Genomic DNA, 27,028 nt, shown 5'->3' with positions numbered 1-27,028 from the left:
TGTCTTAAAGCAAATAATTTTCTTAATAAACATTTACATTTTGTTCACCATATAAATTCTGGTAGTACAGTATGTTAGTTACATGTATACAACATGGGAATCAAAGCTATTGTGTTTTCATAAAATAAAAAACTCTGATGGCAAGATCTTAATTTATCAGAGAATTTAGCAATTAACGCACTGCTCTTTTATTGAGTAAATTTTGAGTTGTATTAAATACTGCATCAGAAGATCCACAGATTCAACTCTTAAAGTCTAAAAGATGGAACCCAGGAGATATTTATTCTTCTTTCTTTAAACTCTCCTTTTGCAGTTACCTGAAGCTCCCTTTTTGCAGTGTTCTACATAGGAACTGTTGCTAACACATTTTAAGAAATATAAGTGTACTGTACTCGTAGGCCTCACTAGATAAATAATCCTGAATTAAATGAAGTATAGAATAGGGAAGTTAGAGAAATGTTATCATGTCAAATCCAGAAGCATAATCTAGTCAAATAGATATAGATTGCAAAATATGACTATAAACTGCTAATGTTAAATACATTCATTAAATAAGAGAGTAATTATACCAGCAAGATATGATCCTGAGAATATAAATCAGTGTAAGGAACATATTTAGTATGTGCAATATGCAAAAGTGAATCTGAGTAACTGTAAAAAAAATAAGAGGATGTTATAAAAATTGAAGTATCCCTATTTTAGTTCAAAAAGGAAAATACTCAAGCGGTTTTCAGAACAATCCTTCTTGATAACCAAGGGAAAAAAAGACGAAGGATATAGGTAGTCCTTTACTTATGAGCCCAGAATTTTTGTTGCTAAGCAGCACAGTTATTAAGTAAATACTGCCCCATTTCTTGCCACTGTTATTAACTGAACCATTGCAGTTGTTAAGTTACTAACATAGCTGTTAAGTGAATCTGGCTTCCACATTGACTCTGCTTGTCAAAAGCATTTGAATTTTAATCACATGAACATGAGAATGCTGCAGTGGTTATAAGTGTGAAAAACAATCATAAGTCACTTTTTTCAATGCCATTGTAATTTCAAACTGTCACTAAATGAATGATTGTAAGTCAAGGGCTACCTGTATACAATTATGTAACAACTGCAAACATCAAGCAACAAAGAGCAAGAAAGATATCTCTGTTAATAACAAGAAAAAGAAAATTAGGTAACTTTTTAAAATCAAAGAAATGAAAGGGAAAAACACTACTACTATAGGAATGTACCAAAGGAATCATTGAAAAGATATTTTGGAGGACAAATGAAATTAAAAGAAAATACAGTAAAAGATTTATACAGGAATCTTTTATAAACATGATTATAGAGGATTTCTGGGAGAGGTATGGTAGACTGAAGACAATTTTGTGAAAGAAGACTTAATGACTGTGGCAAAGACCCATTTCTTGGAACCTGTTCCAATAAGGAGAGGACGAAAGATTGCCTGTACGCATTCCAAATAGCTACTTCTCATGAGGAGACCGCACGATAGCAGTTTTCTATGGAGTTCAGAATCAGGAGACAATGGTTTAGTCATCTTGTTCACAAAGCCTTTTATAGAAAACTAAGTTCACAAACCACTTTTTAATCAGTTTCAGAAATTTTTCATTAGCTATTTCTAAGATTTTAAAGACTTTTGGAATGACAAATTTGAAAACACCAGGTGAATCTGCCTTATATTATCCTGCCCTGTTCTCTTTCTCTCCCTCCCTGTCTGTCTGTCTGTCTGTCTGTCTGTCTGTCTGTCTGTCTCTGTCTCTTTCTATCTCTCTTTGTTTTATTCTCTCTCTCAGCCTGGCACACACACATACCGTACACAGACCACAAGTGTTTGAAGTCTTTCTTGAAGGTTTGCAAGCTCCTAATATTGTTCTCCATGGCTTACCCCATACAGAAACAAGCACAAAACTCAATGAGTTTAAGTTCCAAGCAACCTCAAGTCCAAAGCCATAGAACAAGTCCATAAGTCCACACACCAGATCTGAAGTCCAACATGCAAAATCCAAAGATTAGTCACAGGGTCAAGACATAGATCTGGAAGTGGGAGTCACAAAAGTAGAAAACATAACATGGCAGGAAATGGAGCAAAGAGATGTTTCCAACATCTCTTTGCTCCATGTGCCAAGCTGAGTAGCTGTCATAAGGAGGGATGAGGTTGCCTCTCATGAGAAGCCTTCGTTGCACCTCCCTCCATTCAGCCCTTTGTGCTCTGGGATCTGGCAGTTCCTCCTTCCCCCTGTTGACTGGCTGCAGCTCCATTCCTTTTCCACTCAGCACTTCTAACTGGGTCTCTGAGCCCTCCAGCTGCAGCTGGGTCTCTCCTCTTTCTTCTTCATCCATCATCTGGTTGATCCCCTGATGGCTCCTCTGAGGTTCCTGACCTCTCCTCTTTCCCTGGCCCTTTCACTCCCTGTTTGGAGACCTCAGTATCTTCCTGACATTCCCCCATGCCCTTCTCTAAATCCCTGAATTCTTCCCCATTGTCTAAGCTGGTATCAGGAGAAACCATTACATCATTCATCAATGAAAGAAGAATTTAATCATAAATTTAAAGATATAAAGAATCTGAAATAAACAGCAAAAAGCTAAATAAGATGTTTATTTATTAAACAAATTTATAAAGCCTCCCAACTCACACACAGTGACTCCAGATAGTTTATGATCTTAAAAATCCAATCAGTCATTGTACCTTTACAACTTCACAATTCCAAAGAGCATCCAGATAAGATCCAAAACAACATCCAAATGTTCAGATGAAGTCAAGAGCTATCTGCTCTTGCTCAAATATATTTTGCATATTTCTTTTACCTTTTTTAGTTTCTGTTTCTATTTCTGTTCTGTCAAAGTCTTTACTTTTCCTTCATATTTTCAGGTTGTTTGCTCTGTTTGTGTGGGAGGACTGGCAGAACCTGGAGGCAGAGTGAAAAGAGGAATCAGCCTAGAACCTTCACATAGCCATAAGCAAACTGTCTAATCCCTTTGAGGGCCATTGACTGGTATTTAACTCTAACCAGGTGCTAACCATTAGTGAGAAGATTGCTGTGCACAGGCTTTTATCAATAAATCAGCTTAATTGAGCATTCATGTGTGGACCTAGTCTTTTGTGTTTTATGCTTAAAATCCTACAAGCTAGACTCCAGCAGTATGTGGATCAAGAACTACCAGAAGTACAGGCAGGATTTCGAAGAGGCAGAGGAACTAGAGATCAAATTGCCAACATACGCTGGATCATGGAGAAAGCTAGGGAGTTCCAGAAAAACATCTACTTCTGCTTCATTGACTATGCTAAAGCCTTTGATTGTGTGGATCACAACAAATTGTGGCAAATTCTTAAAGAGATGGGAATACCAGACCATCTTATTTGTCTCTTGAGAAACCTATATGCGGGTCAAGAAGCAACATTGAGAACTGGACAGGGAACCACTGATTGGTTCAAAATTGGAAAAGGAGTCCGGCAAGGCTGTATACTGTCACCCTGCAGAGCACATCATGGGAAAGGCAGGGCTAGATGAAACAAAAGTTGGAATTAAGATTGCCGGGAGAAATATCAACAACCTAAGATATGCAGATGATACCACTCTAATGGCAGGAAGTGAAGAGGAACTAAAGAGCCTCATGATGCGGGTGAAGAAGGAGAATGCAAAAGTTGACTTGAAACTCAACATTAAGAAAACCAAAATCATGCCATCTGGCCCTCTCAGTTCCTGGCAAATAGATGGGGAAGAAATGGAGGTAGTGACAGATTTTATTTTTCTAGGCTCCAAGATCACTTCAGATGGGGACTGCAGCCAAGAAATGAAAAGACGCTTGCTCCTGGGGAAGAAAGCTATGGCAAATCTAGACAGCATACTAAAAAGCAGAGACATCACCCTGCCAACAAAAGAGCGTATAGTCCAGGCCACGGTTTTCCCAGTTGCAATGTATAGCTGTGAAAGTTGGACCATAAGAAAGGCTAAGCGCCAAAGAATTGAGGCCTTTGAACTATGGTGCTGGAGAAGACTCCTGTGAGTTCCTTGGACTGCAAGGCGTTCAAACCGGTCAGTCCTAGAAGAGATCAACCCCGATTGCTCTTTAGAAGGCCAGATCCTGAAGTTGAAACTCAAATACTTTGGCCACCTAATGAGAAGGAAGGACTCACTGGAGAAGGGCCTAATGCTGGGAAAGATTGAGGGCAATAGAAGAAGGGGACGACAGAGAATGAGATGGCTGGATGGAGTCACTGAAGCAGTAGGTGTGAACTTAAATGGACTACAGAAGATGGTAGAGGACAGGAAGACCTGGAGGAACATTATCCATGGGGTCGCGATGGGTCGGACACGACTTCGCAATTAACAACAACAACAACAACAACAACAACAACAACTAATAATAATAATAATAATAATAATAATAATAATAATAATAATAATAATAATAATAATAATAATATTGCCTATCCCAGGTCCTGGGTAAGGACTCGATAGGTAGACAAAATGCCAAATCCAGTCTGAACATCTGGCTGACTGTGCGATGATCGATAATAATAATAATAATAATATGTGTACTCTGAGGAAGAGGAGAGATATGCCAGAGGTTCAACCATACTGGACAGGTCTCATCAGATGTCACCCGGGTTAACAAGGTCCGCGCTAGATATTTATAAAAGCATAACTATATTTATAGTTTATAACTATATTTATAACTATATTTATATTTTATAACTATATTTATAGTTATAAAAATAACTCAGGACATGGCTATCAAACATCAAAAACATCTACCAGACAATCCCATCTCCTTTACATGGATGATCTGAAGCTATATGGAAAAACATCATCTGAAATAGAATCGCTGCTCAACACTGTCCGTATATATAGCCAAGATATTGTTACGGAGTTTGGCTTGGACAAATGTGCCACACTTACTATCAAACAAGGAAAAATAGTGAAAACTGAAGGAATCAAGATGCTCCACGAAAATAACATTAGAAGTCTGGATGAGGAAGATTACTACAAATACTTGGGTATCCTTCAAGCTGACAACATCAAGCACACTGAAGTCAAGAAAAAGATTAGCGGTGAATACATCAAGAGAGTGAAGAAGATCTTAAAGTCCAAACTCAATGGAGGAAATACCATAAAGGCAATCAACACTGGGTAATTCCAGTCATTAGATACACAGCTGGAATAGTGGACTGGACTCAAGCAGAAATAAAAGCAATGGACTCAAGCAGAACTAAAACTAATGACAATGAATCATGCCCTTCATCCACGCAGTGACATTGACAGACTTTATCTACCAAGGCAAATAGGTGGGCATGGAATGCTACAAGTACATCAGATAGTTGAAGAAGAAAAAATGGCTTTGGAAGAATATCTGAAGAACAATGATGAAGATGCACTGAAATTAGTATATCAGGAAGACTTACTGACTACTGGAGAGACCAAACTGGCCTACAAGAAAGACCAAATAAAGAACAGAATAGAGGAATGGGAAGACAAAGCACTACATGGCCAATAGGTAAAAAAAAATTGCTCGGAAACCAGATAGTAATAAGACCTGGCAATGGCTAAGAGCAGGAAAATTGAAGAAAGAGACCGAGGGACTAATTCTGGCTGCACAAGACCAAGCCTTAAGGACAAATGCATACAAAGTCAAAATTGAGACGACAGCAACAGACAGTAAGTGCTGCCTATGCAAAGAAGCTGAAGAAACAGTTGACCACTTGGTAAGCTGTTGCAAGAAGATTGCACAAGACTGATTACAAGCAGCGGCATGACAAAGTAGCAACAATGGTGCATTGGAAGATCTGCAAAAAATATCATTTGCCTGTAAACAAAAACTGGTGGGATCATAAAATAGAGAAAGTCATAGAAAATGGATAAAATTAAACTGCTCTGGGACTTCAGAATTCAAACAGACAAGCACCTGCAACATAACACCCCAGACTTAACAATTGTCGATAAGAAAGACAAAAAAGTCTGGATAGTGGACGTAGCAGTGCCTGGAGACAGCAGAATAGACAAGAAAGAACTGGAGAAGATAACAAAATACAAAGACCTACAAATAGAAATAGAAAGACTGTGGCAAAAGCAAGCAAGGGTAGTACCAATAGTCATAGGCTCCTTGGGTGCAATCCCAAAACAACTGGAGCACCACTTGAACACCATTGGCATTGACAAATTCGCTATTAGTCAATTGCAAAAGGCAGCCTTACTAGGAACTGCTTCCATCCTGCGACGATATCTGTAATTCCATCAAACATCCACATCTGCCTATCCCAGGTCCTGAGTAAGGACACAATAGGTAGACTGCCAAATCCAGTCTGAACATCTGGCTGACTGTGCAATGATTAATAATAATAATAATAATAATAATAATAATAATAATAATAGGCACTACCTTGACGTGGTTGTGGGGCTTGTGTACTCTGAGGAAGATGAGAGCTATGCCAGAGGTTCAACCATACTGGACAGGTCTCATCAGAGGAGTCAGACAAAGAGTGTCTCTCCCATAAAAAATATGGTGAGACGTAAATTTCAGAATGCCATACCGGCTCGGACGTCGCCCGGGTTAACAAGGTCCGCACTAGATATTGGAGTTCCTGGATATCTGGTGAAAAATGGGTTACAGGACTCAGGACTGTTGGCTGAGCAACCAGGGCCAGCAGCTGCAGAACTACTGGAAGAAAAGGTGTTTACCCGTCGCAGATACACAGTTATGGAAAACAAAGAAATAATGATCTGTTACTACAGATCAAGTCCAACAAGCGAGGATATCTAAAACGAATGCACCAATTCTGGAAAGAACAACATCCAGAATCAGAAATAACAGAACAGAGACTAGCAGATCAACGCCGATTTATAACACGAAATAAAGTATTTCACAGAAACAGAATTGGACGAACTGCAAAGGTTTACCCAGGGCAAAGAAATCAAAGCCTTACAAGAAGTAATTCAGAATGTAGAGGCAAACCAGGGGGAGTTGGCAGTGAAAGAATCCAGCAGAGATATACAACTGTTCTCATTTGGAAACCAGGCACCTCTTCCTCAGGAAGAACAAAACCCTCTAACTAAAGAAATAAAAGAATTGAAACAAAGAATAATTGAGCATCTAGAACAGCACAAAAACAACAGAATAAGGCTGCCTGCATTGAAGCTTGTTCCAAAGAAACAGCTAGCACAAGCATTAAAAGATGCAAATACTGCAATAGCAAGTATAAGCACCAATTCACTGCAAGAAACAAACCAACTAATGTACAGCACAGCTGCAGTTATAACAGAATACCTGGGATGTAAAATCAACAAAAAAGAAAAACAAACAAACAGTGCACCACAAAAATGGAAGGTTAGACTAGAAAATAAGATCAGCAAGTTAAGATCACATGCAAGCAAGCTAGAACAGATGAAAGAAAAGAAGCTGAAGAACAAGAAGACCAAAGAATACCTAATCAAGAAATACCACTTAGAAACAAGGAAGATCAAGGAAGCACTGGAAATAATAAAGCAACAAATAACAGCTATAGCCAGGAAAATCAGTAGATATGAAGCTCGAATTGCAAACTATAGGCAGAACCTCCAATTTCAATCCAATCAGAAACGTTTCTACCAATCCATCAATGGAGAAACTGCAAGGAATCAGTCAGTACCTGACAAGGAAGAAACAGTGCAGTTCTGGAAGCAGATATGGGATAACCCAAAGAAATACAACAAGGATGCGGCTTGGTTAAAAGAGGTGGATGCAAATAAAACAGAAGTTGAAATGAAAGAACTAGTAATAACAACAAAAATGGTAGAAAAAAGAGCAAAGAAAATCAAAAATTGGTCAGCACCAGGTGAAGATGAACTGCATGGGTTTTGGTTGAAACATCTAACTGTTATACACCCACTCATTGCCAAGCAGTTCAACAATATACTACAAGGAGGAGAAATTGAAAAGTGGCTAACAACTGGGAAAACCTACCTAATAATGAAAAATCCAGCAAAAGGGGCAACACCAGGTAACTACAGGCCAATTACCTGCTTACCAACAACTTTCAAATTACTAACTGGTGTGGTAGCTGATGCAGTACAACAGCATCTAGTTGAAAACAATCTCTTTCCACCTGAGCAGAAAGGAAACCGCCCCAATAGCAGAGGAACAAAAGATCAACTCCTAATAGACAAAATGATCTTGGAAAACTGCAAGAGAAGGAAGACCAACCTGAATGTGGCATGGATTGACTACAAAAAGGCATTTGACTCTCTGCCACATGATTGGATAATCAAGTGCCTAGAAATAACAGGAGTCAGTAGAAACATCAGAAAATTTGTGCAAAGATCGATGGCACAATGGAAGACACAGTTGCAGATCAATGGTGAAAAGCTGGGAGAGGTTAATATCAAGAGAGGAATATTTCAAGGAGATTCATTATCACCATTACTATTTGTTATTGCACTGTTTCCTCTGTCAACAATACTGAATAACTCAGGACATGGCTATCAAACATCAAAAACATCTGCCAGACTATCCCATCTCCTTTACATGGATGATCTGAAGCTGTATGGAAAAACATCATCTGAAATAGAATCGCTGCTCAACACTGTCTGTATATATAGCCAAGATATTGTAATGGAGTTTGGCTTGGACAAATGTGCCACACTTACTATCAAACAAGGAAAAATAGTGAAAACTGAAGGAATCAAGATGCCCCACGAAAATAACATTAAGAGTCTGGATGAGGAAGAGTACTACAAATACTTGGGTATCCTTCAAGCTGACAACATCAAGCACACTGAAGTCAAGAAAAAGATTAGAGGTGAATACATCAAGAGAGTGAAGAAGATCTTAAATCCAAACTCAATGGAGGAAATACCATAAAGGCAATCAACACCTGGGCAATCCCAGTCATTAGGTACACAGCTGGAATAGTGGACTGGACTCAAGCAGAAATAAAAGCAATGGATAGGCAGACCAGAAAAATAATGACAATGAATCATGCCCTTCATCCACGCAGTGACATTGATAGACTTTATCTACCAAGGCAAATAGGTGGGCGTGGAATGCTACAAGTACATCAGATGGTTGAAGAAGAAAAAATGGCTTTGGAAGAATATCTGAAGAACAATGATGAAGATGCACTGAAATTAGTATATCAGGAAGGCTTACTGACTACTGGAGAGACCAAACTGGCCTACAAGAAAGACCAGATGAAGAACAGAATAGAGGCATGGGAAGACAAAGCACTACATGGCCAATACATGAAAAAAATAGCTGGGAAAGCAGATAATAATAAAACCTGGCAATGGCTAAGAGCAGGAAAATTGAAGAAAGAGACCGAGGGACTAATTCTGGCTGCACAAGACCAAGCCTTAAGGACAAATGCATACAAAGTCAAAATTGAGAAGACAGCAACAGACAGTAAGTGCCGCCTATGCAAAGAAGCTGAAGAAACAGTGGACCACCTGGTAAGCTGTTGCAAGAAGATTGCACAGACTGACTACAAGCAGCGGCATGACAAAGTAGCAACAATGGTGCATTGGAAGATCTGCAAAAAATATCATTTGCCTGTAAGCAAAAACTGGTGGGATCATAAAATAGAGAAAGTCATAGAAAATGATAAAATTAAACTGCTCTGGGACTTCAGAATTCAAACAGACAAGCACCTGCAACATAACACCCCAGACTTAACAATTGTCGATAAGAAAGACAAAAAAGTCTGGATAGTGGACGTGGCAGTGCCTGGAGATAGCAGAATAGAAGAGAAAGAACTGGAGAAGATAACAAAATACAAAAACCTACAAATAGAAATAGAAAGACTGTGGCAAAAGCAAGCAAGGGTAGTACCAATAGTCATAGGCTCCTTAGGTGCAATCCCAAAACAACTGGAGCACCACTTGAACACCATTGGCATTGACAAATTCGCTATTAGTCAATTGCAAAAGGCGGCCTTATTAGGAACTGCTTCCATCCTGCGACGATATCTGTAATACCATCAAACATCCACATCTGCCTATCCCAGGTCCTGGGTAAGGACTCGATAGGTAGACAAAATGCCAAATCCAGTCTGAACATCTGGCTGACTGTGCGATGATCGATAATAATAATAATAATAATAATAATAATAATAATAATAATAATAATAATAATAATAATATGTGTACTCTGAGGAAGATGAGAGATATGCCAGAGGTTCAACCATACTGGACAGGTCTCATCAGATGTCGCCCGGGTTAACAAGGTCCGCGCTAGATATTGGAGTTCCTGATATCTGGTGAAAAATGGGTTACAGGACTCAGGACTGTTGGTTGAGCAACCAGGGCCAGCAGCTACAGAACTACTGGAAGAAAAGGTGTTTACCCATCGCAGATACACAGTGATTGAAAACAAAGAAATAATGATCTACTACTACAGATCAAGTCCAACAAGAAGAGGATATCTAAAATGAATGCACCAGTTCTGGAAAGAACAACATCCAAAATCAGAAATAACAGAACATAGCAGATCAATGCTGGTTTATAATATGAAATAAAGTATTCACAGAAACAGAATTGGACGAACTGCAAAGGTTTATCCAGGGCAAAGAAATCAAAGCCTTACCAGAAGTAATTCAGAATATAGAGGCAAACCACGGGAAGTTGGCAGTGAAGGAATCCAGCAGAGGTATACAACTGTTCTCATTTGGAAACCAGGCACCTCTTCCTCAGGAAGAACAAAGCCCTCTAACTAAAAAAATAAAAGAATTGAAACAAAGAATAACTGAGCATCTAGAACAGCACAAAAACAACAGAATAAGGCTGCCTGCATTGAAGCTTGTTCCAAAGAAACAGCTAGCACAAGCATTAAAAGATGCAAATACTGCAATAGCAAGTATAAGCACCAATTCACTGCAAGAAACAAACCAATTAATGTACAGTACAGTTGCAGTTATAACTGAATACCTGGGATGCAAAATCAACAAAGAAGAAAAATAAACAAACAGTGCACCAAAAAAATGAAAGGCTAGACTAGAAAATAAGATCAGCAAGTTAAGATCACATGCAAGCAAGCTAGAACAGATGAAAGAAAAGAAGCTGAAGAGCAAGAAGACCAAAGAATACCTAATCAAGAAATACCACTTAGAAACAAGGAAGATCAAGGAAGCACTGGAAATAATAAAGCAACAAATAACAGCTATAGCCAGGAAAATCAGTAGATATGAAGCTCGAATTGCAAACTATAGGCAGAACCTCCAATTTCAATCCAATCAGAAACGTTTCTACCAATCCATCAATGGAGAAACTGCAAGGAATCAGTCAGTACCTGACAAGGAAGAAACAGTGCAGTTCTGGAAGCAGATATGGGATAACCCAAAGAAATACAACAGGGATGCAGCTTGGTTAAAAGAGGTGGATGCAAATAAAACAGAAGTTGAAATGAAAGAATTAGTAATAACAACAAAAATGGTAGAAAAAAGAGCAAGGAAAATCAAAAATTGGTCAGCACCAGCTGAAGATGAACAGCATGGGTTTTGCTAACTGGGGTAGTAGATGGTGCAGTCCAACAGCATCTAGTTGAAAACAATCTCTTTCGACCGGAGCAGAAAGGAAACTGTCCCAATAGCAGAGGAACAAAATATCAACTCATAATAGAGAAAATGATCTTGAAAAACTGCAAGGGAAGGAAGACCAACCTGAATGTAGCATGGATCCACTACAAAAGGCATTCGACTCTCTGCCACATGACTGGATAATCAAGTGCCTAGAAATAACAGGAGTCAGTAGAAACATCAGAAAATTTGTGCAAAGATTGATGGCACAATGGAAGACACAGTTGCAGATCAATGGTGAGAGACTGGGAGAGATTAATATCAAGAGAGGAATATTTCAAGGAGATTCATTATCACCATTACTATTTGTTATTGCACTGTTTCCTCTGTCAACAATACTGAATAATTCAGGACATGGCTATCAAATATCAAAAACATCTGCGAGACTATCCCACCTCCTTTACATGGATGATCTGAAGCTGTATGGAAAAACATCATCTGAAATAGAATCGCTTCTTGACACTGTCCAGATATATAGCCAAGATATTTCAGTGGAATTTGGCTTGGACAAATGTGCCATACTTACTACCAAAGAAGGAAAAGTAGTGAAAACTGAAGATGCCCCATGAAAATAACATTAAGAGTCTGGATGAGGAAGAGTACTAGAAATACTTGAGTATCCTTCAAGCTGACAACATCAAGCACACTGAAGTCAAGAAAAAGATTAGAGGTGAACACATGAAGAGAGTGAAGAAGATCTTAAAGTCCAAACTCAATGGAGGAAATACCATAAAGGCAATCAACACTGGGTAATTCCAGTCATTAGATACACAGCTGGAATAGTGGACTGGACTCAAGCAGAACTAAAAGCAATGGATAGGCAGACCAGAAAAATAATGACAATGAATCATGCCCTTCATCCATGCAGTGACATTGACAGACTTTATCTACCAAGGCAAATAGGTGGGCATGGAATGCTGCAAGTACATCAGATGGTTGAAGAAGAAAAAATGGCTTTGGAAGAATATCTGAAGAACAACGATGAAGATGCACTGAAATTAGTATATCAGGAAGGCTTACTTACTACTGGAGAGACCAAACTGGCCTATAAGAAAGACCAAATGAAGAACAGAATAGAGGAATGGGAAGACAAAGCACTACATGGCCAGTACATTAAAAAAATAGCCGGGAAAGCAGATAATAAAAAGACCTGGCAATGGCTAAGAGCAGGAAAATTGAAGAAAGAGATTGAGGGACTAATTCTGGCTGTACAAGACCAAGCCTTAAGGACAAATGCATATAAAGTCAAAATTGAGAAGACAGCAACAGACAGTAAGTGCCGCCTGTGCAAAGAAGCTGAAGAAACAGTGGACCACCTGGTAAGCTGCTGCAAGAAGATCACACAGACTGACTACAAGCAGCGGCAGGACAAAGTAGCAACAATGGTGCACTGGAAGATCTGCAAGAAATATCATTTGCCTGTAAGCAAAAACTGGTGGGATCATAAAATAGAAAAAGTCATAGAAAATGATAAAATTAAACTGCTCTGGGACTTTAGAATTCAAACAGACAATCACCTGCAATATAACACCCCGGACTTAACAATTGTCGATAAGAAAGACAAAAAAGTCTGGATAGTGATGTGGCAGTGCCTGGAGATAGCAGAATAGACAAGAAAGAACTGGAGAAGATAACAAAATACGAAGACCTACAAATAGAAATAGAAAGACTATGGCAAAAGCAAGCAAGGGTAGTACCAATAGTCATAGGCTCCTTGGGTGCAATCCCAAAACAACTGGAGCACCACTTGAACACCATTGGCATTGACAAATTCGCCATTAGTCAATTGCAAAAGGCGGCCTTACTAGGAACTGCTTCAATCCTGCAATGATATCTGTAATAACATCAAACATCCACATCTGCCTATCCCAGGTCCTGGGTAAGGACTTGATAGGTAGACAAAATGCCAAATCCAGTCTGAACATCTGGCTGACTGTGCAATGATCCATAATAATAATAATAATGATAAAGTTGAAAGGGACCTTAGAGGTCATCTAGTCCAACCCCCCTATATCCTATACCATTTCAGACAAATGGCTGTCCAGTTTCTTCTTAAAAACTTCCAGTGTTGGCGCATTCACCGCTTCTGGAGGCAGGTTGTTCCACTGGTTAATTGTTCTAGTTGTCAGGAAGTTTCTCCTTAGTTCTTCGTTGCTTCTTTCTTTGGTTAGTTTCCACCCGTTGCTCCTTGTCCTGCCTTCAGGCGCTTTGGAAAATAGCTTGACTCCCTCTTCTTCGTGGCATCCCCTGAGATATTGGAACACTGCTATCATGTCTCCCCTCGTCCTTCTCTTAATTAGACTAGACATACCCAATTCCAGCAGCCTTTCCTTATATGCTTTAGCCTCCAGTCCTCTAATCATCTTTGTTGCTCTTCTCTGTACTTTTTCTAGAATCTGATTTCTTCACTCCTCTTTTGAATCTTTGCTCTATCTAAGTGAAACTACTACAACAGTGTTTCTTAAACCTTGGCAACCTTATAGTATATAGTAGTTTTCAGCTCTTAAAATTCTCCAGCCAGCATTCACTGGAGCTAGATGAAGTTTACATCATGGCAGCCCTGAGGGAAAAATAATGCTTCTTTTCTCCCCAGTTTTCCTAGCTACTACCTCTCTTCCAAATGCCTCTTCTCATCAGGGCAGTCTATCTTTTAGTTTGCCTCTTTACTTTGACTGCTGGGCTTTGAATTTGTTTATTCAGCCTATTTGTTGTGAGACTGTTCCAGCAGCCATCTTGTCTTTTCACTTTCTGCCCACTGCTGCTGTTGAATGCAGTTGCTGCTTCATCAAGAGCTGGATAGTCCTGACAATAGAAGGGGGGGGCAATAAAAGGAGTTAGAGGAAGGAGCACAGATGCTCAGGCAGTCTGCGCTCCTTCCCCAGATACAGTACTTTTGTTTTCTTGGGATCAACAAAGAAACAGTATTTAAAGTACTTTTAAAGATCAGTGCTTAATTAATATATAAATGCTTATCCATTTTGACCAGCATGGGTATTGTTATGTCCTGAGCCTGTGCAAGCAGGCTCGGGGCATTGCAGGCGGTCCCGGGCAGGTGCAAGCTGCCCAGGACCAGACAGGCTGTCGCCAGTACTTGTGCGCATGCGCAAGTGCTAGCGCGCCAAAAGTTGCAGATTGACCCGGGAATGGTCTATAAAAGAGGCCGGGAGTTTTGGGCGTTGTCGGCGTCTTGTAACCAGTATGCTGAACTGAAATAAAGAAGTTTCCTGAGAACTACAACTGCTTCTCGTGTCTTGCCATTTCGCGAAGGACGCAACACTGGCGACAAAGGTGGGATGCCTTACATCGACAGAAGAAAGGTGTAAGCTTACTCGAGGAGTCCTGAGCGGCAGGAACGGCATTGACTCGGCAGCTACCCGCCAATCCAGCGAGCATCGGGGGTAGGCTGGCTGATAGACCCTTCCTTTCTACAAAATGGCAAAAATTGGAAGGCTTTTGGAATTCGACGTCTCACATCCGGAGAGGTGGGAGTCCTACGTAGCCAGGGTGGAAAACTATCTCAAGGTAAATCAAGTAAGGGAAGATAGTTTAAAGGCTGCCACCCTGCTGTGCATTTGCGGTCAAGACGCATTCGAAATCGCTGAGAACATTGCAGCACCTGTTCCTCTAGAATCTGTCAGCTATGCAAATCTAAAAAAGCTACTGAAGGAGCACTTCCAGCCCAAGTTGTCCGTCATCGCGTGGCGCCACACCTTCGAACAGAGGGATCAGCGACCCAGAGAATTGGCCAAGGAATACATTGCCGCGCTGAGAAAAGCCGCTAAACACTGCGAGTTCAAGGACCTCGAAGAATGACTGAGAGACAGATTTGTATGCGGACTAAGGCATAGACTTATGCAGAGACTTTTTGCAGAGACTTTTTGCCAAAGAAGACTTATCATTCCAAGATGCCTTGAGAGAGGTCACTGCAGAAGAAGCAGCGGGTGGCGCCATCAAAAACATGCGGCTGATCAGAAGCACTCCAGATGCTGCGTCCGTGCACCAGGAAGGAGTCCAAAGGAACTCTGAGGAGGATCCTGACGATGAAGTGGACCGTCTCTACCCCACGAAGGAAGGGAAACAGAAAGGAAGCTCTTCAGCTCTCCCCAAGTGCCTTGGTTGTGGAGGTCGCCACAAGAGAACTGACTGCAAGTTCCACTCCGCTATCTGCAGGGCATGCGGAAAACAAGGACACATTGCAGCTGTGTGCCTGGGCCATCAGAAGGTACAACCTCAGTAAGAATTGCGCCTGAAAGGTACCAGGGTTCCCAGCCAAAATAGGGTGGGGTTTTGCGCTTTGCGAAGAAGCATCTATAGGACAGGCACACACAAGCCCATTAAGAAAAAGCTGTCACTTAAGGTGAAGCTACAAGGGGTTCCATTGACTATGGAACTGGATATGGGGTCTGCACTTTCAATCATTTCCATGCAAATGTTTAGGAAGATTTGTTCTGGCAGTGGAACTCAGGCCAAGTTGAGGCCTTCCGACATTATGCTAACAGACTTTCAAAACTCCAGAGTGTGTGTTAAGGGGGAGGCCACCCTTAACGTACAGTATAAGGATTTTGAAGGTCCACTAGATCTAATAGTAGTAGGGGGTGAACAATCGAGTCTCATAGGACTCGATTGGTTTGAGGCCTTGGGAATACATGTCACAGGGCTCAATAGTCTGCAAACACTTGACCTACAAGAAGTCTGCAAAGAATTTGCAGATGTTTTCAGCCCCCAGCTGGGCACATACAAAGGACCCCCTGTGTCACTAAAGCTAGACCCCGCTGTCACTACTATTAGAATTAAAGCAAGAAGTGTCCCTTTTGCTTTAAAAGGTAAAATTGACACTGAGCTGGACAAATTGATTCAGCAAGGAGTTCTAGAACCTGTTGACTCCAGTCCCTGGGAAACCCCCATTGTCACGCCTCTCAAGGCAAATGGGGACATTTGCATTTGTGCCGATTACAAATGCACTCTGAATAGGGCATTGCAGCAACATGCCTATCCTGTTCCTGTGGTCAGTCATATTCTGGCCTCCCTCAAGGGGGGCGTGATTTTGCAAAGCTTGACCTAGCTCGGGCGTCTCAACAGCTGCCTGTTGATGATGATGTTGCTGTAGCTCAGACCATTGTGACCCATAGAGGAGCATTCAAGGTGAAGAGGCTACAATTTGGAGTAAATGTCGCTCCTGGAATTTTCCAAAGCGTAATGGAAAACACACTACGGGGTATACCAGGGGTTTGCCCCTATTTTGACGATGTCTTAATTGCAGGAGACTCTACACACAATTTAGCTGAGAGATTAAGGGCTGTCCTGTTAAGGTTCAGGAAAACAGGCCTCAAGCTTAAGAAGGACAAATGTAAAATTGGAGTGCCTTCTACTGATTTTCTGGGATTCAAAATTGATGCTACTGGGATTCACCCTGCTGAATTCAAACTGAAGGCTATTATGCATGCTCCTAGGCCAAAGTCTAAGGCCGAACTACAGGCTTTTCTGGGCCTTCTGAATTTCTACAATTCCTTTCTTCCACATAAGGCTAGTGTAGCTGAGCCTCTTCACAGGCTATTGGACAAACAGGCAGTGTGGCAGTGGTCACAAAAGCATGAAGCAAGCTTCAATGAGGTCAAGGCCTTACTCACTTCTAATAGTGTACTTGCACATTTCAATGAATCCCTTCCTGTGTGCATCGCTTGTGATGCTTCTCCTTATGGGGTAGGAGCTGTATTAAGCCACCTCAGCTCAGATGGAACTCAAGTTCCTGTTGCATATTACTCCAGAACCTTGTCTTCTGCCGAGCGTAATTATGCTCAAATAGACAGGGAGGCTTTAGCTGTTGTTGCTGGAATTAAAAAATTCCATGATTTTTTATATGGCAGGTATTTCACGGTCTTCACTGACCATAAGCCTTTGTTGGGACTGTTTACCACTCGTAAGCAAACTCCCCAAATCATCTCCCCCAGAATGCTAAGATGGTCTATCTTTCTTTCTGCCTATGATTTCTCCCTATTTCACAAACCTGGGAAGGAAATGGGCCATGCTGATGGCCTCAGTAGGTTGCCCCTGCCGGTAATAGAAGCTGACCCTGCACCAGCTATCAATCTTCTCTCCATTCAGGCCTTGCCCGAGTCTCCTTTAAATGCCAGAGATGTAGCCGCTGAATCAGGCACAGATCACACACTTTCACGTGTCCTTTCTTGGGTTTTATCTGGATGGCCAGAGAGCTGTCCTGGTACTGAGTTTCAGAGTTTCTGGTCTAAAAGGAACGAGTTGTCCACCTTCCAGGGTTGTCTGCTTTGGGGAAGCAGAGTTGTCATTCCTACCTCAATGAGGACTAGGGTCTTAGGTTCCCTCCACGAGGGTCATCCTGGCATTGTACGCATGAAGGCGCTTGCGCACAGCCATTTGTGGTGGCCTGGGTTAGATAGGGACATTGAAGCTAAGGTGCACGCATGCCACCTTTGCCAATGCTCACGCCCTGAAATGCCTCAAGCTCCTGTACATAAATGGGAGGAAACACAGTCTCCATGGTCTAGGGTGCACATTGACTACGCTGGGCCCTTTCAGGGTCAATTCTTCTTGGTCCTAGTTGACAGCCATTAAAAATGGCTTGAGGTTGTACCTGTCTCTTCCACCACCACTGCAAAGACTATTCGAGCATTGAGGGGGATTTTTGCTGCACATGGGCTTCCAGACGTCCTCGTGTCTGACAACGGCCCTCAATTCACTTCTTCCGAATTCCAAGCTTTCTTACAGGCTAACATGATTCGTCATGCCACCTCTGCATCTTTCCACCCGTCCACCAACGGTATGGCTGAACGCATGGTTCGCATTACCAAGGATGCCTTGAAAAAAATTACCTACGGAGACTGGCATCACAGGTTGGCTGACTTCCTCCTTTCTTATCGCACTACACAGTCCACTTCTACAGGGAGAAGCCCAGCTGAACTTTGTTGGGGGCGCAAACTGACTACCAAGCTTGACCGGTTGCATCCGGACAGACTGCCTTCTTCTTTCACACTCCCCAGGGCACCTAGACAACTACTTGTGGGTGCCCCGGTTTGAATTTGTAATTACGGGCCCGGTCATTCATGGGTCCCCGCTACTATATCCAGGGTCACAGGTCCTCTGTCTTACGAGGTGTCCCTGGACAATGGTCGTGTCCTGCGTCGACACATCGACCAGCTTCGCCCTAGACGGGACCTTCCCGCTGAGACTCCTGGGTCCTTTCCAGGGGAGGAGGGGGACCCCTTTGGGCAAAGGGAAGGGTATGGGCTGCTGCCCATCATTAATGAGGAAGCTACAGACAGCTTATCCCAAGATTCCGTGAGTGCTCCAAACAGGAATTCAAGGAGCTCAACTAGACATCAGGCATCAACGCCTACTCCAGCCAGGGAGTCACCCCAGGGGCATAATCACTACTCACCCGCATCACTTAGTACTCCACTCAGGGAGGATACCTGGGAGCATCCCAACAAACCATACCCCGCAAGAGAGCTGGCACACACTCCTTCTAGTTGGCCCGACACTACCCCTGTCCCTAGAAGGGGGCAAACATACAAGGAGGTGGTCGAGGAATCGAATCCCGACTACAACACCTCTGACTTCACTCAGGGGACAACTGAGTTGTGGGACGGCACTGAAACCCCCACAAGCCCGGGGACAGAACGGGAACCAGGGGACAGACAACCTCCTGACAGGTCTTGGATGGACCTAGGAGGTTCCACAGAATCGCCCAACAGTGACAGTCACTTAGAGGGGCCAGAGAGCCTGCAGCTAGGCAGGACAACCAGGTCAAACAAAGAAAGAAGCCCTGGCCTGACGAGCCCGGTGGGCAAGCAAGCAGGCTAGGCATTGGAGCACAGCCCTTGGGAACCACCAGGGTGTAATAGGGGGGACAGATACGCATCACCCCTCAGTCAAAGGGTACTTGGCAGGTACCCAGAGGTTAGGAGGTCACAGAGAGCCAGAAGATCCCCTAAGTATTTAGAGGATTTTGTAACTCTATTGGCAAAACAGAGTTAACAGAGAACATTCCTGCACACAGAGGAATGAGACTGGTGGGAACAAAAGAAATGCATAGCATGAGGTAGTATGGTGCTACTCTCGCAATGGGTTATGTGTTATTATGACATGATCAATAGTCTTAGCCCGGGGGGAAGGGGTGTTATGTCTTGAGCCTGGCTCGGGGCATTGCAGGCGGTCCCGGGAAGGTGCAAGCTGCCCGGGACCAGACAGGCTCGGGGCATTGCAGGCGGTCCCGGGCAGGTGCAAGCTGCCCGGGACCAGACAGGCTGTCGCCAGTACTTGTGCGCATGCACAAGTGCTGGCGCGCCAAAAGTTGCAGATTGACCCGGGAATGGCCTATAAAAGAGGCCGGGAGTTTTGGGTGTTGTCGGCGTCTTGTAACCAGTATGCTGAACTGAAATAAAGAAGTTTCCTGAGAACTACAACTGCTTCTCATGTCTTGCCATTTCGCGAAGGACGCAACAGGTATGATGAGTAAATCACAACTTAAAAAGCATATATCTAGTGAACTTAGCTTTAAGCAAAGTTACACAAAATACAATGAAATATTAACAAAATAAATCAATAACTATAAGGCATGAAGGAAGGAAAAAAAGAGATATACCTAAATGTATTTTATACCAACACTATTTTGTTTAAGGATGACTATAGATTATCCTTCTCGTTACCACAGTCACATACTGCCTCACAGATTTTTTTTTCTGTTAAACTTCTCTTTCTTTTTTTGAAGATCTCATCAACTCCATTAAACCACAATGTCCTTTGCCTTACTTTTCTTCTGATTGTTTCTTCATATATTTGTTTTGTGATTCATTCATTCTCTCTGTTTGATTTATAATTAGAAGCTACAGAAAAACACAAAGCTAAATGGGGGAATTTATACATATTGCAGGACCTGTACCTGACTGAGACCTTCTGGTGGGGAGCAAGCCTTCCACTCTGCAAGCTCCAATGGGCACTGTAGCTATTTGAGACTTCCCAAAACTGGTAGACAGGGAAGCATGTGGGGACTTCCTGGCCTGTGGCAAACTTCTGGGCACAAATAGGCTCTATAATCTGCACTTGGTGTCCCAGGGCCTCCCCCATTCCTTGGGGCACCCTAATGAAATGCTTTTAAAAATAATGGATTTCTTTCAGAACTACAACTGCTTCATTCTGAGCTTCATTTCTTAGCCAAAGAAGCCAGCATTGTCCAAAGACATTTCCTTGGTCATATGGCCCAGCATCACTATACTCCAAGGTGCAGGGAATGCTGTTACCTCCTCATCCAAGTGTTACCTATTTAGGTACTCACATTTGCATGCTTTTGAACGTTAGGTTGGCAGGATTGGGGGCAAAAATGGGAGCTCGCCCCATCACATAGTATTGCTGATCTTCTAGTTAACAAGCCCAGCATATTAGTAGAAGTGAATTTATCTTTTCATTCATTTTGTTATCTGAATTGACTTGGTTTAAAAATATATAAATGAGAGATTCCCCCCCCCCCCAAAGTTAGCAAATAAAATAAAACTTCACAGCAACTATAGGATTCCAATATCTGGTCAATGCCCTTTCAGCATGGGAAGTGAGAGAAGTCAGATTTAAATTACAGATGCATACATAAGAACAAGTATTTTAAATTAATGTATTTCTTGCTCTTGGGTTTTGGCAATACAACAACAATGCTTACATGCAAATTATAAAACTTTGAAACTCATTTCCCCCTTTGTTTTCTAGAAGAGTTAGAAAATATCACAGTTTCTAACTATCCCTTATTATTGGTAAAAACTCTCTCTCTCTCTCTCTCTCTCTCTCTCTCTCTCTCTCTCTCTCTCTCTCTCTCTCTCTCTCTCTCTCTCTCTTCTGGACTGTTTATAATCTCATTTATATTACTGCCATTGCTTTCCATTGAGTTTAAAGAACAACTTTGAATATATTTGACAAAGTTTTTTTAAAACATATACTTTTTTAAAACATATACTTCAGTTATTTGATTTGTATCCCCACAGGCTAGAGAGAACTAGACTCATTAAAAATCTCTGGCAAAATGTGCAGTAGCAATTAAGGGTGAAAAAGAAATCCACCTCAGTTTTGCAAGATCTAGCAAAACAGACTCATGCATAGCATGAATATTAGCAGTGAATGGAATTTACTAGCATCCTCTTTCTTTGGTAAAATATTAATATACCGAAAAATATATTGCTTTGTAAGAGACATGTCTAAAATATGTTTCTCATAATTACTTATAAAGGGCTAATTACATTTTTAAAAAGAAATATTTAGGGAAATTATATTTAAATGCCTGCATCAAAAATTACCCAATAAAGAATGATTTCAGGAAAATACACTATTTAAGACTATTTTCCTCCTTATAAATGTAACTACATACATTAGAGTTTTTATATAATAAAAGCTGTCTAATTACATTAAGGAATGCTTCAAACAAAAAGAGAAGCAGTTCTTTTTTAATGGGTCTTTTAAAGTTTGTAAAAAATTCAATGGATCAGTATAATAAAGAAGAATAGATAAACTAAATTTATATTCATCTAGTCATAATAGCAACAGGAGCCTTTCTGTAACGTATACATTAATTATAGAATTAAATCTAATAAATGTAAATTCTCACAAGCAAATAAAAGAAAATGTTGAAAATATGCTGTTTTTTAAATTATAAATATAAAATTCAAACTGTAGAATCCCAGAGAAAAAACTGTAGCACCAATATTGCTGCTAATAAAGGTGCAAACATGATGAATATAACATAGCATTTTCCTACTACTCTTTATAGCACCTGTGTCTTTTTCAGGAATTCCATGGCTATTGCAACATCCATAAAAAAGATGCAGCTGCTTTTAAAGATGTTATAACAGTATCCTGCCTTTTCCAAAAATACCTTTTGGGGATTAAATCTAAAGCACTGCACAATGCCAATAGGCATTATTTTTCTGGAGCAGGAATAGACATTTAAAATAAAAATACTGAAATGAGCAGACTTAATCAAGGTCCACAGAATTGTCTGGGACACTACACATATCATGGTATACATGTATGTGTGTATGTGTGTATATATGTATGTTTGCATGTATGTATGTATGTATGTATTATATTAATAATAATAATAAAGTTGGAGGTCATCTAGTCCAATCCCCTGCTCAGGCAGGAAACCTTACATCATTTCAGACAAATGTCTGTCCAGTCTTTTCTTAAAAACTTCCAATTAATGGTAGCACACTTTCTATATTATTAACTAAAGGAATTAGTTGTACATTATGGCATATGCTTTGCATTTGGTGTAGTTGTTTCATATGTATGAAAAAATGTAAATATTAGGGTTATCTTATCTCATCTTACCTTACCTTACCTATCTTACCTTATCATCCCACCCCACATCACATCATAATATGAATACTCATCTAAATCATATCTAAAACAAATGGATCTGTAGCTGGCTGGCAAACCGTACTCCACGAATAGTCCTCAACGGCACTACATCCATATGGAGAAAAGTAAGTAGTGGGGTACTACAAGGTTCTGTCTTAGGCCCAGTACTCTTCAATATCTTGAAGATATTATGACTTAGATGAGAAAATTGAAGGGGAACTCATCAAACTAGCAGGAGTAGCCAACACCCCAGAAGACAAACTCAGGATCCAAAAAGATCTTGACAGACTTGAACAAGAACCCTATCCAACAATATGGAGAAAGGCAAAGTTTTACATTTAGACAGGAAAAATCAAAGGTACAAGTACAGATTGGGCAAGACCTGGCTTAAAAACAGTAACTGTGAGAGGGACCTTGGAGTCCTAGTCGATGATCACTTAACCATGAGCCAGCAGTGTGCAGCAGCAGCAGCCAAAAACGCTAATACAATCCTGGGTTGTATAAACAGAGGCATAGAATCAAGACTACGCAAGGTATGAATACTGCTTTATAAAACTCTAATAAGACCACACCTGGAATATTGCAGCCAATTTTGGTCACCATATCACAAAAAAGATGAGAGTTTGGAAAAAATTCAGAGAAGAGCAACTAAGATAATCAAAAGCATGGAGACTAAACTTACGAAGAATGGCTGCAGGACTTTGGTTTGGCTAGTCTAAAGAAAAGAAGAAATAGGGGAGACATGACAGCAGTATTCCATTATTTGAGGGGCTGCCACAAAGAAGAGGGGGGCAGGACAAGAAACGATGGTTGGAAACTGATCAAAGAGACAAGCAACCTGGAATTAAGGAGAAACTTCCTGACAGTGAGGACAATTAATCAGTAGAATAGCTTGCCCCCAGAAATCGTGGGCGCTCCATCACTGGAGATTTTTAAAAAGAGGCTAAATCGTCACTTGTCTGAGATCATACAGGTTCTCCAGCTTGAGCAGGGGGCTGGACTAGAAGAACTCCAAGGTCCCTTCAAGCTCTATTCTATTCTAAAACATCTAATACTTGTCTAAAACATACATCTAAAACATATTCATATATCATATGAACACCACATCTAAAACATATTTTATTTTGTTTTTACAAAATGCTGGGATAAGCAACATCTGTTAGTGAATTCTGTCATTCCTTTAACAAGGTAAATTTTCATTGTTTACCACTTTGGTTCTATGTTATATTCCAAAGAGTACCATACATTAGCAACTAGCATAAAAATTGTGTTCAAGGTACTAGTAGCAGAAATAAACTCAGTCAAACAGTAATCCACATCTCTCCACCCAGTACCCGACCAAAAAACCCTTAATTTGAGGAATAAAGCTTATTTCATTGTGTAAAATTTATTATATCATACCATCATCCTGATAAAAATAATCCTTGGTTAACTTAAATAAAGGATTAAAGCCAACTATCATAAAATGTTAACTAATACAAGCAAAGAACATTTACTATGCAGTCAACTATGTTTGATTTTCTTCCACATCAATCAGTGGAATGATGATGATGATGATGATGATGATGATGATGATGTTAGAAGGGACCTTGGAGGTCATCTAGTCCAACCCTCTGCTCAGACAGGAAACCCTATACCAGTGGTTCTCAACCTTCCTAATGCCACGACCCTTTAATACAGTTCCTCATGTTGTGGTGACCCCCAACCATAAAATTATTTCCGTTGCTACTTCACAACTGTAATTTTGCTACTGTTATGAATCGTAATGTAAATATCTGATATGCAGGATGTATTTTCATTGTTACAAATTGAACATAATTAAAGCATAGTGATTAATCACAAAAACAATATGTAATTATATATTGTGAAATATTTATTTCTAATTACAAATAAATGAAATTTTGTCTTGAAGCATGGGTGCTCCACCTATGGCTCTGAAGGGAGACCTGACCTTTTCTCTTCTTTAAATGAGCCCTTGAAGTTGCCGGATTAGGTTAAGCATGACCTGTGAAAAATTAATATGATTGTGTATGGACAGGGAGTGTTTATGGGGTGGGAGAAAATAAGGATTAGTTGAGGTGATATTCAAGGGGAGCTATACTTGTAGACATTTGTTGTCCATGCGTGTGATGTGGCCCACACAATTTGCCTCTTCAGCCTGAGCCACTGCCAGTTTTTCTACCTCCAGCTGAAATTCACTGAGTGTGTGGAAGAGGACCCCTGTCCTTCCAGGACAATTGATCCTAATGACCTTCAGAGCTTCTCTCTCTGAAGAAGGCAGAAGGGAAACCTTGGCTCTTTTATGACTTGTGGACTTCAACTCCCAGAATTCCTGAGCCAGCATAGCTCAATTCTGGAGCTGTACCTGCCAGAATCTTAGAGATTTTTGGAAGGAGGTCTTGTCCACTGAGGCAGAGGCAGCAGAAGGGAAATCCATTCCTTCCTCCCACCCCACTGCTGGTTCCACTGAACAATAATCAACTGCTTTTGGTGCAGAAGCCAGGACAGGAAGAATGGTGGGCATTACTGCAGCAACTGCAAGAAAAGGCCCCTTGGAGCTTCTTGATTTCACACTAGGAGCAGATTCATTTTGCCCCCCCCCCCTTCCTGGCTTTCCAGAGGCACACTAGGAAACAGAGAAAAGGCAGGCAGGAGGGGAAAGGGAAACACATGCTGCAGACCAAAACATCCACCCAAAGCAGCTTTCATCTCAAAAGCCCCCCCCCCTTTGATCTCTTCCCTTTTCACTGCCTGGACCAGTTTTCCTTCGCCCACCTGTAATGAAATGGCGCTCCCTTCCCCTGCATCCCACAAGTAGGAAGCCATGGGGGTGGGGAGGAATTAAGCAGCAGGAATTAAAAAGTATGTGCTGTCTTAAGGAGGGCTGCAGGGATTTCAGAGGAGGAGAGGACAAGGGGGGGAATCAGCTGCCATGGCAAGAGAGGAAAAAGCTACTATACTTTTATGCCCGCCATATAAGTAGGAACAAAGCTCCTACATTTATCATTAGTGTGATCTATCACTGGGAATTTAGGGGATCTAATGCAAACTTCCAATTGTGTGAGGATGGGTTATCTGGGAGCTCAGTTAACTCCTGTGCAGCAACTGCCACCAACTTACTTCTCAGAGTTGTGATAAGAGTAATAAAAATAGCTATGTTCTTCATTAGGTTTTGCATTATCACTGGTGGACTGTTTTTGCATGGGGATTGTGTTTTGTTTTTTCCTAACATAAGACACCTTCAAAATCATAGGAAAGCAAGGGCATTATCTTTTAGCAATGGAGATGTCCCGAGCAGCTTTTTCTGGGAAGCGAACAAACATACCACCATCCCTCCCCCTCTCCGGAGCATGAGGAGACTGGTACTTCCTTTTATAAACCACCCGCCTCAACGTAAAGCTTGCTGGGCTTCTTGCAAGCTCAGTCGCATCTGCGCGCCTGCTCATGAGATCTCGAAGCTTGGTTTTCTTCCTCCACAGCAGAAGAGTCGGGGAACTTTCCTAGCCGTCCAGCTATCCGTCCGCCCACGGAGGAGCAGTGGCTTCGTAGGCCCACCCATCCCCTCTTTGAGCTGAGTGTCAGTTTTATAACCTGCCGTCTGCCTCAAAGCACTTCTCTGTCGCGAGGAGGCAGAGGTAGCAGCCTGCCGGGCAGATGCCTTCTTCTTCTTCCTCTCCCTCGTCCCTGAAACAACGAGAGTAGGACGCTGCTGGCTGGGTCACCCTGCAGGGGAAAGCAGGGCTCTTTCTCTGAAAGGCGCTTTAGCCAGCTGAGGCTCCGGCGGCAACACAGCAAACAACCTCTATCCCGAAGCACGCCAGAGCCGGGCCAGCATCTGTGAGCTCCAGAAGCAGCGCCTGAATGCGGCTCCGCCCTCACTGGGCCAGATCCTTCCCTGCTCGGGCTTTCCTCCATCTCCTGCTCCCCTCGCCTTGAGACGGATAGAAGAGTGGTGTCTCGGTTCCTAAGACGATCGGAAATATGTGTTTTCCGATGGTCTTAGGCGACCCCTGTGAAAGCGTCGTTCAACCCCAAAAGGGTTGCAACCCACAAGTTGAGAACCACTGCCCTATACCATTTCAGACAAATGGCTGTCCAGTCTCTTCTTAA

The sequence above is a fragment of the Crotalus tigris genome, unplaced genomic scaffold (genome assembly GCF_016545835.1).
Source record: "Crotalus tigris isolate CLP2741 ecotype Arizona unplaced genomic scaffold, ASM1654583v1 scf7180000017871.4482833, whole genome shotgun sequence".
Taxonomy (NCBI): Eukaryota; Metazoa; Chordata; class Lepidosauria; order Squamata; family Viperidae; genus Crotalus; species Crotalus tigris.
Note: the sequence above shows the minus strand (reverse complement) of the source record.